At 42.2% G+C, this 15,734-nt stretch overlaps 1 protein-coding gene across 2 annotated transcripts in view; it reads left to right on the plus strand.

Annotated features, from left to right (window-relative positions):
- Positions 1-15,734, plus strand: part of NIM1K (NIM1 serine/threonine protein kinase) — a 76,786-nt gene that overhangs the window by 24,842 nt on the left and 36,210 nt on the right. Inside the window, exon 2 of one of the 2 annotated variants that reach the window (XM_036846881.1) lies at positions 8,421-8,542. The exons of the other annotated variant lie outside the window; for it this stretch is intronic. The gene's annotated coding sequence lies outside the window, so the exon portion shown is untranslated. The remainder of the gene's footprint in view (positions 1-8,420; positions 8,543-15,734) is intronic. 2 annotated transcript variants of the gene reach the window in all.

The following is a 15,734-nucleotide window of genomic DNA, read 5'->3' on the forward strand; positions in this document are numbered from 1 at the left end:
TGTGTGTGCCCTGCAAGAGTGGAGTCTCTGTTTCTCCCAATCTTGTTGAAGTCCTGCAATCAAATCTCGCTAGCCTTCAAAGTCTGATTCTCTGGGAATTCCTCCTCCTGTTGCCGGACCTCCAGGTTGGGAAGCCTGACGTGGGGCTCAGAACCTTCACTCCAGTGAGTGGACTTTTGTGGTATAATTGTTCTCCAGTTTGTGAGTCACCTACCCAGCAGTTATAGGATTTGATTTTATTGTGATTGCACCCCTCTTAACGTTTCATTGCGGCTTCTCCTTTGTCTTTGGATGTGGGTTATCTTTTTTTGTGAGTTCCAGTGTCTTCCTGTCGATGATTGTTCGGCAGTTAGTTGTGATTTTGGTGCTCTTGCAAGAGGGAGTGAGTGCACGTCCTTCTACTCTGCCATCTTGAACCAAATCCTCACAAATAGCTCGAGTGTACAGTTTTATCGAATGCTTTTTCTGCACCTGCTGAGCTGTTCTTTTATTTTTCTCCTTTAATTGATTCATGTGTTAAATTAAATATACACATCTTCTATTGTTAAGCCATGCTTACATTCTTGGGAGAAGTTTTAGCTGGTCATACTTTTATAAATATACTGCCAGATTTCATTTACTACTATGTATTTTACATTTTTTATATATATGTTAGGGAGCAAAATTGGCTTATAATTTCACTTTTTTGTGCAGTCTGCTAAATTTCAACAGGTATTCTATTCCAAGATGGCCTGAGTTGTGATCTAGCTTGTTTCTTCTCTGGTGTATACATATACAGCAAGTATTGCTGTGTATTCTTTTTTTTTTTTTTTAATTATTTTTTTAAACTTTTTTTTTAATGTATTTTACCACAATTTTTTTTTTTTAATGAAAGCTTCTTTATTTATTTATTTATTTATTTATCTATTTTTGGCTGTGTTGGGTCTTCGTTTCTGTGTGAGGGCTTTCTCTAGTTGCGGCAAGTGGGGGCCACTCTTCATCGCGGTGCACGGACCTCTCACTGTCATGGTCTCTCTTGTTGCGGAGCACAAGCTCCAGACGTGCAGGCTCAGAAGTTGTGGCTCACGGGCCTAGTTGCTCCGTGGCATGTGGGATCTTCCCAGACCAGGGCGCGAACCCATGTCCCCTGCATTAGCAGGCAGATTCTCAACCACTGCGCCACCAGGGAAGCCCCTGCTGTGTATTCTTATTTATTTATAACTTCCATTGAGTCATTTGAACTTGTTTAGCAATAATAATAATCATAGTGAACCATTTTGATCTTTCTCTGTGTAGGTTGTCATCCAATAGCATAGGGTTATCTAGAGTTTCATCTAGTCAGGTCGGGTACTTGCAATGGGGAAGGCAAGTCTATTATGTAGTTTCGAATAAAAGATACTTCCATTTGTATATTTACTGTCACTGATATTCATCAGGCCCAGTGGTTTATTAGAAAACAAAACACTTTAAAGACTCTTCCTTTCTGATTCTTCTGCCTGCCCTTGCTGCTATCTGTAACTCATGCCCAAGCTTGGACCTCAGGGCAACGGCCTGTTCCTTTGAGCGTTATGTTCTACTATAGTGTAGACCACATGGAGGCAGCCAGTGGGGTCAGGAGGGCCTGGAGCCCATGCTGCCCTGACACTCACTTGCTCTCTGAGTTTGGACCAATTCCTCAGCCTCTATAAACTTTAGTTATTTCATCAGTGCAATGGGAATTTTAATATCTGTCTTACAGGGTTTGTCATAATGAGTGATCAATAATACAAAAGCACAGTGTCTGGTATATAGTAATTGCTTATAAAAGTAGCTTTTAGTATACCTTCTCTGTCATATTGAATAAAATGCTAGTAGGACTATGTTAACACCAACTAAAAGCACGACTGCTTGCAGTCGTCCTTCCAAAGGTGCTATTAGTTTGTGGTTTATAGGTTTATGTTACTTCATCTTTCGTATATTGTTTTAATTATTTTAAAACAAATATTTTTTTGGCACCTACCATATCCTAGGACTAGATGCTGGGGAATATTAAGGATACAAGGTAAACAAGGAGCTGAGGTCAGTCTAGAAAGGCCAAACATAATTAGAATATGAGCTGATAGGTTATCAGATATGAGATAGCAAGACAGAATATCAGGATAAGATCTGAGAATATCAAGAAATGAATTTCAGTGGGAGTGATTAGGGTGGAACAGCTAACTCTGTCTGGTCTAACACCAAGAAGGTGATACTTCAGCAGGGTCTTGAAGGCTGAGTGAGACAAGGAGCAAGTGTGCTCCAGTCAGGGCAAGTTGGGTATGTCAGGCTACCTGGGCATGAAAGGATATTTTACGATAGGGATGGTAAAACTTTAGGAATAAATTGCATAATAGATTCAGATCTCAGAATTCCTTTCAGGGCTGCATATTTAACTGTGAGTCTTTGAGCTTGGGACAAGGGAGAGGGATGCCTTGGAATCCTGGGTAAACACTGATCCTCTAGTGTCCTAGTGGTAGGATTTAATTCACCACTAATTAGTGTTGGTTTTGGCTCCCATGGGGAAGTGTAAACACAAAGAAGGCAAGGAGTAGGGAGAAGGGCAAAGGCAAGTGCATGGGTGTGTATATTTGCAGAACCATTTTGGAGGAACTGAGGAGTGCAGAGAAGGTCTTGAAAATAGAGCAGGGATTATTTCTCATGCTTTAAAACACAGCAAAATCTGCTGGAGGCTACTAACATGTCACACCCTTAAAATAAAAACAGAGGGAAACGGAGCTTTCTTTACTTGTACTGTGATCATTTTAACCTCAGTAGCCTTCCAAAGGGAAACCATAATCGGGTTGTTTTTATTGTCTGTGGGCTGGAGCAAGCGTTGGTCTGTAAACATTGGATGCTTCCAACTCAAATAGCCTTCTTAGGAATGTCTACCCACATTTGAGGTGTGCTTCACTGGGAACCTTAGAATGCTGTACAAAAGCAGTAGGGCATCTCCTCAAACTCACAAGGTTTCAGAAATTTTCCAGCCAGAGGTGCTCGGGTGAGGGGCACTTGTAACAAACCTGCCCTTGTTTTAGGAGACAGCGCTTGAAAGAGTTTTGGTTTTTGTTTGGTTGTCTTTTTTAGATTTTTGCCTTTTCTTCTTCATCATACAACAGTTGTTTGTGGTGGGTTTTTTGTTTTTTCAGCCAGAGAAGGATGTCTGTGAGAGAAATATCTGTATCTTCCAAGATCCACACTACTTTTTTTTTTTTAATTTACTTACTTATTTATTTATTTATTTTTGGCTGTGTTGGGTCTTCGTTTCTGTGTGAGGGCTTTCTCTAGTTGTGGCAAGCGGGGGCCACTCTTCATCGCGGTGCGTGGGCCTCTCACTATCGTGGCCTCTCTTGTTGCGGAGCACAGGCTCCAGACATGCAGGCTCAGTAATTGTGGCTCACGGGCCCAGCCGCTCCGCGGCATATGGGATCTTCCCAGACCAGGGCTCGAACCCGTGTCCCCTGCATTAGCAGACAGAGTCTCAACCACTGCGCCACCAGGGAAGCCCCACACTACCTTTTAGAGTATCTGTACAATTCAAGTCAAGTCAGCCAGCATTTATGTACTCCTCCTGGGTACTGGGTGCCCAGAATCCTGAAATTAATAAGATTGAGGACCTTCCCCATAGAAACCCACGTTCCGGTCAGGAGGACAAATATGTACCCAAGTAACTCAAACACCAGACAGGATTTGAAGATGTTGAAGGAAAATGTTGGAGTTCATGGGAGAAAACCAGAGGAGGAGCTAAATTCTTGCGAGGAGTATCAGAAGGGGAACAGAAGGGAAGGGAAAGGAAGGGAATGGAAAAGAAGGAAAGGAAAGGAAAGAGAATGGAATGTAGTCTTAATTTGAATACGTAGAATTTCAACATTAGGTGACTGAAATTAAGAAAAGGAATGAAATTAATCTCTTGTAAAACAAGAATTTAAAATAATTTTTCTGCTTACCAACAAAATAAACCTGTTTTAATTCATTGATTAATTCTTCTACTCCATAAACATGCATTGAGTACCTATGATGTGCCAGGCACTGTTTAGAGATAGAAAAGGAATAGAACATCTCTGCTCTCAGTTCCTTCATTGTCTAAACAGGTAGACAGAGATGTGCACACAAACAGTGACACCACAGAGAGGCAGATATACCTAGAGGGATGCATGAAATACTCTGAGAGCCCCGTGGGTGTAAGAGAGTAAAGGAAGACTTCACGGACAGAGTTTTAGAGGTTTGATGGTGAATGGGTCATGGAAACAGTCCATGTAGAGGGCATGTCATGTACAAAGGCAGAGAAGCATAAAGCAGCCTGGGATGTTTATGAGACCTCAGGTGTTTTGATATGTCTCAAATATAGGGTTATAAAGGATGGAAAGTTTGGCTGGGTCTGGAAATTAAACTGACAAGAACAGATTAACAAGAGAAAAGGATACAAATTTATTTCATATACATCTTATGTGACATGGGAGCCTTCATAAGGAAATGAAGACCCAAAGAAACAGGCCTGAGTGTTTTACACTGGGTTTGATGAAGAGTGGACAGTCATGGAGGAATATGATAGGCTAAGGAGTACGAGTTGAGTGTAGTCAACTGGTAGAAACTTAGCAAAGCCTCTTTGTTAGAATTCTTCTCTATGACCCTTTGTCTTCAGAGATAAGGCTGCTCCTTTCCTCCAGGTATAGGGAGAGCCCATCTCACCTGAGGGTTGTATAACATGTTTCAGGGAAGAAGGGTAAGGGGAGAAGAAAGTCGGAGTGACTCTCCTGCTTAAAATACTATGGGGCCATATTTTGGGGTAGCATGTCCTGAACCCCATCAAGGTATATGGAGGGGGCAAATGAGAGGGAGTGGGGGAGATGAGAAATGAAGCTAGAAATAAAATCAAGAGCCAGATCTTGAAGAGCTTTCTAGACCATGCAATGGAAATTGAATTTTATCCTGTAGTCTTTTTTTTAATTTTTTTTTGCTGGGAGATTCTTTTTTATTCATTTTATCCTTAGAGAAAAGAAATTTAACTTACAAAGACCCGAAGCAACAATTTGTCAAAATAAGTAACCCATCCAGGGTTTACAGACACCAAAGGCATGAAAAGTGGATTCCAGCACAGAGCATGAGGTGACTCCCAGCTGAAGCCAAACCGAGAGGCCGGCGTCTAGGCCTCAGGGCAGCGCTAGTCCCCCAGGGTGGCGGCCACAGCAGCACCTACCCCCCTATAAAGCTCCGGGGGCAAAGGAGGCCACCTCCTCCCTCTGGCCCCAAGGGCTCAGCCCCTCCTCCTCACGGCTGTGATCTGCTTTGTGGAGAATTTACAAGATGAGGATGACCTACAGAAACCAAAGGAACTGACCGTACATCCTTCCTTATATCTATCTGTGTTCAGTGTCCCACCATAGAAAGTTCGTATCCAGAGAGAGCAGGTACGCCACGTGGAAGGGGGTCTGCGCTAGGAAGACAGTCGGGAGGGCGGGGCAGGGAAAACGCCGAGACCGGGACCTTGACCGTGACCGGCGTGGAACCCGTGATGTCAGTGGATCCAAGTGGAGGTTGGAGAGCTCCCCTCGCTGTGCTACGGCAGCTGCCCCTTCCCTCCCGGTCCTGCCGCCCGCAGGCGTGGGGCTCCCACAATCCATTCGCGGTGGCGCTGGGCTGGCAGGGGCAGCGGGGGGAGGAAGCGGGGTAGAAGCTCTCTGTCCTCGCCGCTCCGGGGCGCCCGCCCGGAGCTGAGGTCCTCCGACCTTCAGACCGTGATGGAGTACTGAGGTATATAGTTTCTCGGAAAGTTTAAGAAACGGAATCAATAACGTGCTCGTCGTGGGGCCCGACGGTGCGGGAGGACTCGGGCGGCTCCCCTGCTGCCCACGTGCTGCAGTTTGGAATTGCCCTCAAACTGCTCCCATTTCTGGTCTCAGGACTTAATGAAGCTCAGGTTCTTGATGTCTCGTCGCAGAAAGAATTCAGTGAGAGACAAAGTGATAGGTAAGAAGTGGATTTATTTAGAGAGAAACACACTCCACAGATGGAGTGTGGGCCATCTCAGAAGGTGAGAGCGGCCTCCTGCAGTCATTTTAATGAAGGATTCTAAGTGGGAAAGTAATATCTACATTTTAGAAAGATCCTGCAGGTGGTTTCCTGGAGAATAAAGTTGAACTGGGCAAGACAGGAAGTAGAAAAGCCTGCTAAAAGGCTGTTTCAGCCAACTAGGTACCGGGTGGGATTGAGACCTTTAAAGGCCATCACCATCATCATCCCCCACATGCAATTCAAAATTTAAGCAAAGCTAACCATAAAATAAGAATAATAGAACCCAAGTTCTGATTTTTCTTATGATGATTGTTTAGATGCATTGAAAAAATTATATCAAATATCAAAATATTTTAAGACTTCTATTGCCTCTTCTCTTTGGTGCCCTGGTCTGCTGGTGCCCTAAAGCATGTGCATCACTGTGTCTTGTGGGATCCAGCCTGCCCAGTACAGGCAGTGGTCAGGATGATGGGTAAAAAGACTGGGGTGGTTTGAAGTGGGAGAGTCAACAGGACTGAGTGATGGGTGAGGGGAAGAGAGAAGCCAGGGACGGCGCCGAGACTTCTGACTTGGATGGCAGGGTCATGCCCTGCCTTTGGATTTCTACTGCTTGTCATTGCTGACATTTGGCCGTGGCCCCTCCCAGGCAGGCACCCTTCCAGCATCTGTTCCCTCTGCAGAGTGCCTCCATCCTTTGCACTTAGTCCAGGCTCCAACGGGTATTTTAAAGTGCCCTCATCCGAGGGCCCCCAATAAATCCCTCACAGACTTTAAAATCCTCAGGACCAGATCCAGCCTCTGACATAACCACCGTTTCAGCACAGCTCTGTCATGAGACTCCTGACACAACCTTGGCTCAGATCGGAGGGGTCAGCAGGGGCCCCCATTCCTTTCACCCATCTCTCATCCTCCCCTTGTAGGTGGCTCCTCTGTGCAAAGGTAACCTGGTCCCCTTACTTACTCTGGAACTGTGGCTCAGTGACAAAAGGAGAAGATTCAGCCTGTAGAGACACAGCTTTATCCCGATGACATGCATCATGTCATCACCCACTGTCAGCCCCCAAATCTGTCTGGGAACAAAAGGCCCCAGGCAGCAGCTAAATACATCTCTGGGGTTGTTTCTGAATATTCTGAAATATCCATAACTCAATTGGGAAGAGAATTCCCCCCATGATCCTGAGACTAGAGTTCATTATACTGTTTTCTTCGGGATTCCCAAAGCCCTAACTTTGAGAGAAACAAAAACAAATGCAGAGGGCACACCAGCTAGTATTCTCCATGAGGGCTTTAAGTCCCTCTTCGTGTTCCTCCAGGCCTGGTGTCAGATACTGGCACCATAGTGCCATGTATTGTTTTCATCACCAATATTGGAGCACCCCCTTCTGCCTGGGGGTGTATTCTACAGTCAGTTGGTAATTATGTCACCATTTCAACCACTTGACACAAAGTGCCAGATTTCATTTCTTTCCAAGTCATCCTACTTCCGAACTCACAACTCTGGAAAATCTCAGCTTTGGAATGCTGGACTAGACCATGCCAGGTGGGTAGGCCAGTTTATTGTATCAGAGATGAGTTACTTTTACATACACAGTCACCAGAGAGGGGCCACGTTCCCCAGAAATCGGTGGAGGTAAACGTATATTTTTAGTCCTTAAGCCAAGAAAATCGCTGTCATAATCATAAATAGTCCAAATAGCAACAACAACAAAAGGGCACACTGAAGTATACAGGGTGAAATGTGAAAGAGCTTCTTGAATTCTCCACCTCCGCCCCTACTTCATTTCCCTCCTCCTTGGCAACAGTTGGGTACTGCGCATCCAGAACTTTTCCTGCACTTTGTAGATATCTTTCCTTATGTGTGCATAGATCGCCACTTAAATGAAGTGACTGTTATCATGAAGCTCTCAGAGATGTGCCCATTTCATAGATCCGTACATACCCCTTATCTTTACAATGATAAATAATTCATAAAATTCAGACTAAAGTAGTACACGGCAGGGAGGAGGGGGAGTGTGGGCTGAGAATCACAGCAGAAATCTTCTTGATGCATAATTCAGAATCTTTCCGTGTTCAATGTGTGATCTTTTTGCAGTTTTATACATTCGAATAATACCTGGTTTCTAGAGCTCATGCTCTGTTCGTGGGCTGCCCCATGAGATGAGATCCTTGTTATCTACTTTCACTCACCTCCTTGGGGAAATATTTTCAGCCTGAAATACCGGGTCAATTAGCAAGCACCATGGAACAGTATGTAATTCTCAGAACTGGCTCCAGAAGCCTCCTGGCTCCCTGGTGGGTGCCCCTTAAACTGCCTCGCCAACACTGTGTAATCACTTCTTCTTCAACCAGCCTCAAAGTGTTCCCGCTCTGGGGAAGAAAGCGTCTCTAATTACATTTGCCTTTCTCTTCCTCAGTCGCCAAGGTCCTCTGTGCAGACGCCTGTGCTCAGCAGTTCCTGGAGCAGCAAAGGCGCAGCCAGACAGGAGGGCCCTTCCTCTCCTTTTAGAGAGCAGTGAATTTTGCTTTTCCAAGCCAGGTAGGCCTGCGTGATCTTTGACTTCATGACTCATGTTCTTTAACGGATTTACATTATTATTTACTATGTTACTCCCTTCACATGGAAGGCCAGTTTGGTATTAATGTATTTTCTCTTCATGTAAAATCCAGAATGACTGCTTACACCTACATGATTTATGAATTTCCTGCCTCCCTAGAGGATATTCTATTTCTCATCAAGATGAATATTTATTTGATTAAAAAAAACAACTAATCTTTGATCCTCGTATACCTACGGGTATCGACCTATAAAGACATGTAAATACCCTTTATTACCATTTTCTTTCCCGAGAGCATTTAAAAATGTGGAGATGCTGTATTTTCTATGGGCTAAATTGCTGTTTACTGAAGACCTCAGGAATGGTTTTCTGTGAAGTGAGTTGAGGGAATGTCCTTTATGGAAACCGGGTGGGGGGTTTTTCCCTGTGTTTGCTTCTGGCTGGTTTGAGGACAGCCTCCTATGAATTTTATTTTATTTTATTGAAGTTTATTTTATTTTTTTTATACAGCAGGTTCTTATTAGTTATCTATTTTATACATATTAGTGTATACATGTCAATCCCAATCTCCCAGTTCATCCCATCACCACCCCCCCCCGCTTCCCCCCCTTGGTGTCCATACTCTTATGAATTTTAAATTGTTCATGACAACAGAAGAAGAAAAAGCTACAGCAGCTGAGACGTCAGATATAGTAGCCATGGAGATAAAAGCGCTGCTTTTTTCCCTCTGGGATGCAAAATTTGTGTTTAAATGTGAATGACATCTTGAGATCAATGCATTTGGTACAGTTCAGTAGTACAATAAAGAATGGTGTCAGAGATTGGGTAGAAAGATAAGGAAGTGTTCACTTAATGAATGAAGGCTTTTTGGAAGAGGTGGGCCAAAGACAAAGTATTTTGGGAACTAGGGACAAGTCATGTAATCTCTCTGGCCCTTGTCTCCTAAGCCCTAAAGTGAAGGGGTGGGAGGGGAGGAGCACTGAAGTGTCCTCAGTTTCTAACATTCTGTAATTCTTTGTTCTAGCCATTTTGGACAGTGTAGGCAAAGAACAGCAGGCAAGATCTAAATAAAAGTCTGAAAGGGGAGATAGCTGTTAAGAATGCAAGCCGGAGGGACTTCCCTGGTGGTCCAGTAGTTAAGACTCTGCACTCTTCCACTGCAGGGGGCGCAGGTTCAATCCCAGGTCCGGGAACTAAGGTCCCACATGCCGTGTGGCACAGCCAAAAAAAAAAAGTGAGCTGGGATGGAAGATGTGTGCAGAAATGTGAATGGCAGAAAGGGAGCAGGAATGGTCTGGAATCAGAAGGTTGTATTTAATCCAAAATATGGTCAAGGTAGTAGGAAAATGATTTGAAGGCAGCTGGCTGGGTAGTTTGCATTAAGTGAATATTTTCTAGTGTAACATTTTAATTCCCTTAATTGTTTCAAATGTATTTTAACAGCTTTATTAAGATGTAACTCAAATACCATACAATTGACTCATTTAAAGTACACAGTTCAATGACTTTTAGTATATTCACAGAGCTGTGCATATTTACATCACCACAATCAATTTTAGAATATTTTCATTACCCTAAAAAGAAATGTTGCTCTGCTTAGCCAGTATTCCCAACTCCTCCCTCTAAACCCTAACCAACCACTAATCTACTTTCTGTTGCTATAGATTTGCCTATTCTGAACACTTCATGTAAATGCGATCATACAATATACAGTCCTTTATGACTGCTTCTTTCACCTGGCAGAATGTTTTCAAGGTTTGTCCTTGCTGTACATATGTCAGTACTTCATTTCTTTTTACTGATGAATAATATCTACTGTATAGATATACCGCATTTTATTTATCCATTCATCAGTTGATGGATATTTGGGTTGTTTCTACTTTTTAGCTATTATGAATTATGCTGCTATTAACATTTGTATATAAGTTTTTGTGTGGACATGTTTTCATTTCTCTAAGGTATATACCTAGGAGAGGAATTGCTAGTTTATGAGATAACTATATTCAATTGTTTTAAAAACTGACAGATTGTTTTTCAAGAGGGTGCACCATTTCACATTCCCACCAGCAGTGTATGAAGTTTCCAGTTCCTCCACATCCTCTCTAACACTTGTTATTACCTGTCTTTTTTATTCTAGCCATCCTAGTGGGTGTGAAGTGGTATCTCATTGTGGTTTTGCGTTCCCTGATGGCTCATGACGTTGAGCATCTTTATACGTTTTTACTGGCCGTCTGTATATCTTCTTTGGAGAAATGTCTATTTAGATCCTTTGCCCATTTTTAATTGGGTTGTCTTTTTATTTGAGTTATTTTTTATGTTATCTTTTTATTTTTAATTGAGTTATTTTATTTATAGATTCTCGATACAAATCCTAACACTAGACCACCAGGGAACTCCCAGAACCTAGTTTAAATTTATACTAACTCAATTTTAGTGAAATCAAGAAACTTTACTCCTTTATAGCTGCATTCCCCCCTCCTCTTTGTTGTACTATTATTGTTATAACTATTGTATCTTTTTTTTAAAATTATTTATTTATTTATTTATTTATGGCTGTGTTGGGTCTTCGTCTCTGTGCAAGGGCCCTCTACAGTTGCGGCAAGTGGGGGCCACTCTTCATCGCGGTGCACGGGCCTCTCACTGTCGCGGCCTCTCTTGTTGTGGAGCACAGGCTCCAGACGCACAGGCTCAGCAATTGTGGCTCACGGGCCTAGCCGCTCCGTGGCAGGTGGGATCCTCCCAGACCAGGGCTCGAACCCGTGTCCCCTGCATTGGCAGGCAGATTCTCAACCACTGCGCCACGAGGGAAGCCCTAACTATTGTATCTTTATATGTTAAAAATAAAACAACATATTGTTATAATTATTCATTTATATGATTTAATGTCTTTTTTTTTAAAAGAAATTCACGTTCTTTTATTTATTTATTTATTTATTTATTTATGACTGTGTTGAGTCTTCGTTTCTGTGCGAGGGCTTTCTCTAGTTGCGGCAAGTGGGGACCACTCTTCATCGCGGTGCGCGGGCCTCTCACCATCGCGGCCTCTCTTGTTGCGGAGCACAGGCTCCAGACGCGCAGGCTCAGTAATTGTGGCTCATGGGCCCAGTTGCTCCGTGGCATGTGGGATCTTCCCAGACCAGGGCTCAAACCCGTGTCCCCTGCATTGGCAGGCAGATTCTCAACCACTGCGCCACCAGGGAAGCCCGATTTAATGTCTTTTAAAGAAGCTGAGAGAAGAAAGGATAGCAAGTGTAGATAGACTTGAGGATTATTACAAACCCCTTGAGTGAAGAAATCCTCTCTACTTTGCTTCATTATCATATCCCCTGCACCTAGAACAGTGTTTGTCACGTAGTAGATGCTCATTTAATATATAAATGAATGAATAATGATCTCCATACAGACAATTAATGAAATCCCAGAGAGAGAGAGTCCCAATAAGATGTAGAGATGAGTAACGAAGAGATTAAGATTAAGAGAATAAGGTTGCGTGAGTTGTGTGTATTGGGGGAGAGGTAATAATCATAGTAAGAAGAAGTGAGAGTGTCTTTCTCATTCAGTGCCATATGTATCTGAGGCTAACATGGTGTTGGCATATAGCAGTTGCTCAATAAATGTTGAATGAATGAATGATGCATCCTATGGCTGGTGCAGATCTTGGAGGATGAGGCAAGAGAGTTTCAGTCTTAGAAGTCCCTGTGTTGGGACTTCCCTGGTGGTCCAGTGGTTAAGACTCTGTGTTCCCAATGCAGGGGGCCCGGGTTCGATCCCTGGTCAAGGAACTAGATCCTGTTTGCCGCAACTAAGATCTCACCTGCCGCACCTAAGACCTGGCACAGCCAAATAAATAAATAAATAAAATATTTTTTTTAAAAAAAGAAGTCCCTGTGTTCCCCAAGTGAATACAATCTCTGTCTCTTCTCAGTGCCTCTGGCTCTAAAGTGGTGCTTTTCCTGGGGTCTCACCTTGTGTCCCACGTCCCCACTGGATTGCCTGGACCACCTGCTCCCTTTGTGGGTCCTAAGCAGGATGTCCAATTACTGAAGGATGAGAAGTGCAAGCCTATTGGTTAAGACTGAGCAGAGGGAAGACAGAATAAATTTATCATTAACCAAGCTGGTAGGGTGGTTTGAAGGGGAAGAAGAAAATTATTAGTGATTGGCAGAGGCAACTGAGAGAAAACCTGTGATCTTCTACATTTATATGCTCATTCATTCACCCACAACAGTTATTGAAAGCTTGCATAAAATAAAGTGTTCAGCTTTCCTTATGCCAAATATTAAATCCTAGACATAAAAAATTACTGTATTGTAAAAACATTCTGGAAATAACTATATAGCCCGCTGTGGTGGTGAAGATGAGCCCTGAGACTGGAGCCTCCCTGCCTGGGCTTGAATCCTGGATGGGTGGAGTCGCCTGACCTCCCTTTTTGTAAAATCGAGAATTCATGTAAGGATTAAATGGTTAATACACATAAAGCACCTAGAATAGTGCCCACCCCATCGTATGTATTATAATATGTAAGAGCTAGCTATTATTATTGGTGTAATAATTGCTATTAAACAAAGACTAGAATAGTTGAGATTATCAGTAAATTTCAATAAAATTTTAGACTTCCCATTTTCCATACTACATATCTATCTAGGCTTCTCCTTAGTAGCAGCCAATTATGTATATATGTATTTATTTATTTTACAGCTTGAGCAAATGAGAAGCAACAACTCTCTTCTTACATATATTTATTTCATTTTGTTATGTGGTTACTGTGGTAAAGAGCTGTTTTCTACCTTTGAAAAACCAGCTTTACTCCAGAGGTTACCAGAACAGAGAGGAGCCCCATGGATGGATAATTCAGAGGGCAGGAAAGCGGTTGCTTTTCTTTCAAATTAGGTTGATCTGAATGAATTCCTGCCTGAGATTTCAAAGCTATGGCAGATCAATGGACTCAGGAATCAAAGACATCAAAGGTGATGTTTCTAATGTAAATGTATGAGCCATTCAAAACACTAATTAATGACTGTTCCTAGCTGATTGTATCATGTAAAAGAGCAGCGTCATGAAAGATTCTTTTTTAAGGTTTAAAAAAAAATCTTTAGATTAGATACAGTAGAATGGTTGGATGTTTATTTCCATCACTGAATGCAAGAACCGCCCCTTCCCCCTACTCCCCTATTCCCCATAAGTGTTCCATAACCCGCTTGCATTGCTTGGACCCTTAAAGTTCACTTGTACAATTAAGATTTGTCTTACTGTAGAACTGCAGGGTCCCTTCCAGTCAATTTTCTCAGTTGAAGCATAGAACGCGCTTCAAACACCGAACATTGGTACCCAATGTGCTTATCTCAGCAGCGGATCGCTTATTTTAAGTCATGCACGCACAGTGATTGTCCAGGTCGTTGGAGCCTTAGTAAACTCATCATGTGGAGAGGGGGTTTTTGGCACATAATAGGTGTTTAATAAATGTTTGTTAAATGAATGAATGATGGTGGTGATGGTGAGCTGAAAATACCTTTATCATAAATAGGAGTCTTATCTAGATTTTTCACCCTGAATGATCCCAGACAAGCCATTTAACCGGATCATTTCATGCCTTGGTTTCCATGTCTTTAAAAGAAAGTATTGATATAATTAGTGGTTTTAGGAGTAGACTAGAGCTTTGTTAATTCAAAATAATTACACTGAAGACTTCTACTGCCGAACTCACCTGGTTACAGCAAGGAGCAGGGAAGCAATCTAAACATCAGGTTATACATTTGTCAACACAGTCTTACACTGGTCATCAGGAAAGTGAGCACTCGCTCTTATTTGGCCTGAGGTGCCTTCCAGGGAGGGATGCTATTAGGTAAAACAAATAACACAGTGGATATGCAGCTACACAATTATTTATCTTCATTAACTATCCAAAGTAAGAGGAAGAAATAACACATTTAAGTAAAATGATCACATTATATATCACCCAAACAATGACACTTTTGAGAATAAAAAAAGGAGGTAATATTAATCACATTGGGAAACACATGGACAGTATTAGGCAAACCAGAATGTACAGTCAACCTGGGTCTGTGCCATGTCCAGAAGCAGTCTCAAGTGTGCAGGATCAGTTTTGCCCTTTTTTACCTAACTAAAAATTTTCCCTTCCTGACCTCACCGTTTGCCTGTGATAGAACTCTCAATCCTCTTAAGATCTACGGTAGATCACTTGTAGCTTCACCTTTATTTGCTAGTTATAGCATCTGTGTTTCTCATTCATTATAAAATCATTAGCATTAACTAGGCAACTAAGAATGAGGCATATGCCTTCTGCTCCGTTTGGTGAAATTCTTCCTGTGTTTTTAGCTAATTTCCTTATGTGAGTGTTCTACTGTTACTCACACCTTATTTTGTCTGATTGTCTACAGGTCCTGGTGCCCTGTACACATTCTCCTAAATTTGCTGATGACACGTTTCAGTTCTACTAGTGAATCTTGATAACTTTTCTTCCTCCTATAAGATAGATTTCCCCTCTAACTAGCACTGCCCACTCAATAGTCGTAGGATATTGACACCTCAGCTGGCTGTACCCGCTAGAATATCCATGTATTCTAGTGGAAAAGAGCCAGGTCTTTTATACATTTGCTCAACAAATATTTAATTGAGCTCTTATTTGTGCCAAATACTGTTTAGAGTCCTGGATATATAATCTAGTCTGTGATCTGTCTGTTGGTTTTCTTAATGGTATCTTTTGATACCCGTAAATTTTAAATGCTGATGAAGTCAAACTTACCAAATTTTTTTTCCTCTTACTGTTTGTGCTTTTTGTATCCAGTCCAAAAAACTTGCCCTACTTCAAAGTCCTGGAGATATACTTCTAGAAGCTTTATGGTGTTAGGTTTTATGTTTAAGTCAATGACATATCTCAGATTAATTTCTGTGCATGGTGTGGGATAAAGGTCAAGGTTCAACTTTTATTTACACAGACATCCAGTAGATCCAGCACCATGTGTTAAAAAAGACTTGCCTTTCCCCACTGAATTGGCTTGGCGCCTTGGTGGAAAATCAGTTGACCGTATATATGGGTCAATTCCTGGACTCTCTTTTGATTTTTTGGTCTATCCTTACACACTGTCTCAATTACTGTAGCTCTTATGAATATAGTCCATATAAGTCAAATATGATCACTACCCTGAAGGAGCT

Source organism: Balaenoptera musculus, chromosome 3, assembly GCF_009873245.2.
Source record: "Balaenoptera musculus isolate JJ_BM4_2016_0621 chromosome 3, mBalMus1.pri.v3, whole genome shotgun sequence".
NCBI classification, from domain to species: domain Eukaryota; kingdom Metazoa; phylum Chordata; class Mammalia; order Artiodactyla; family Balaenopteridae; genus Balaenoptera; species Balaenoptera musculus.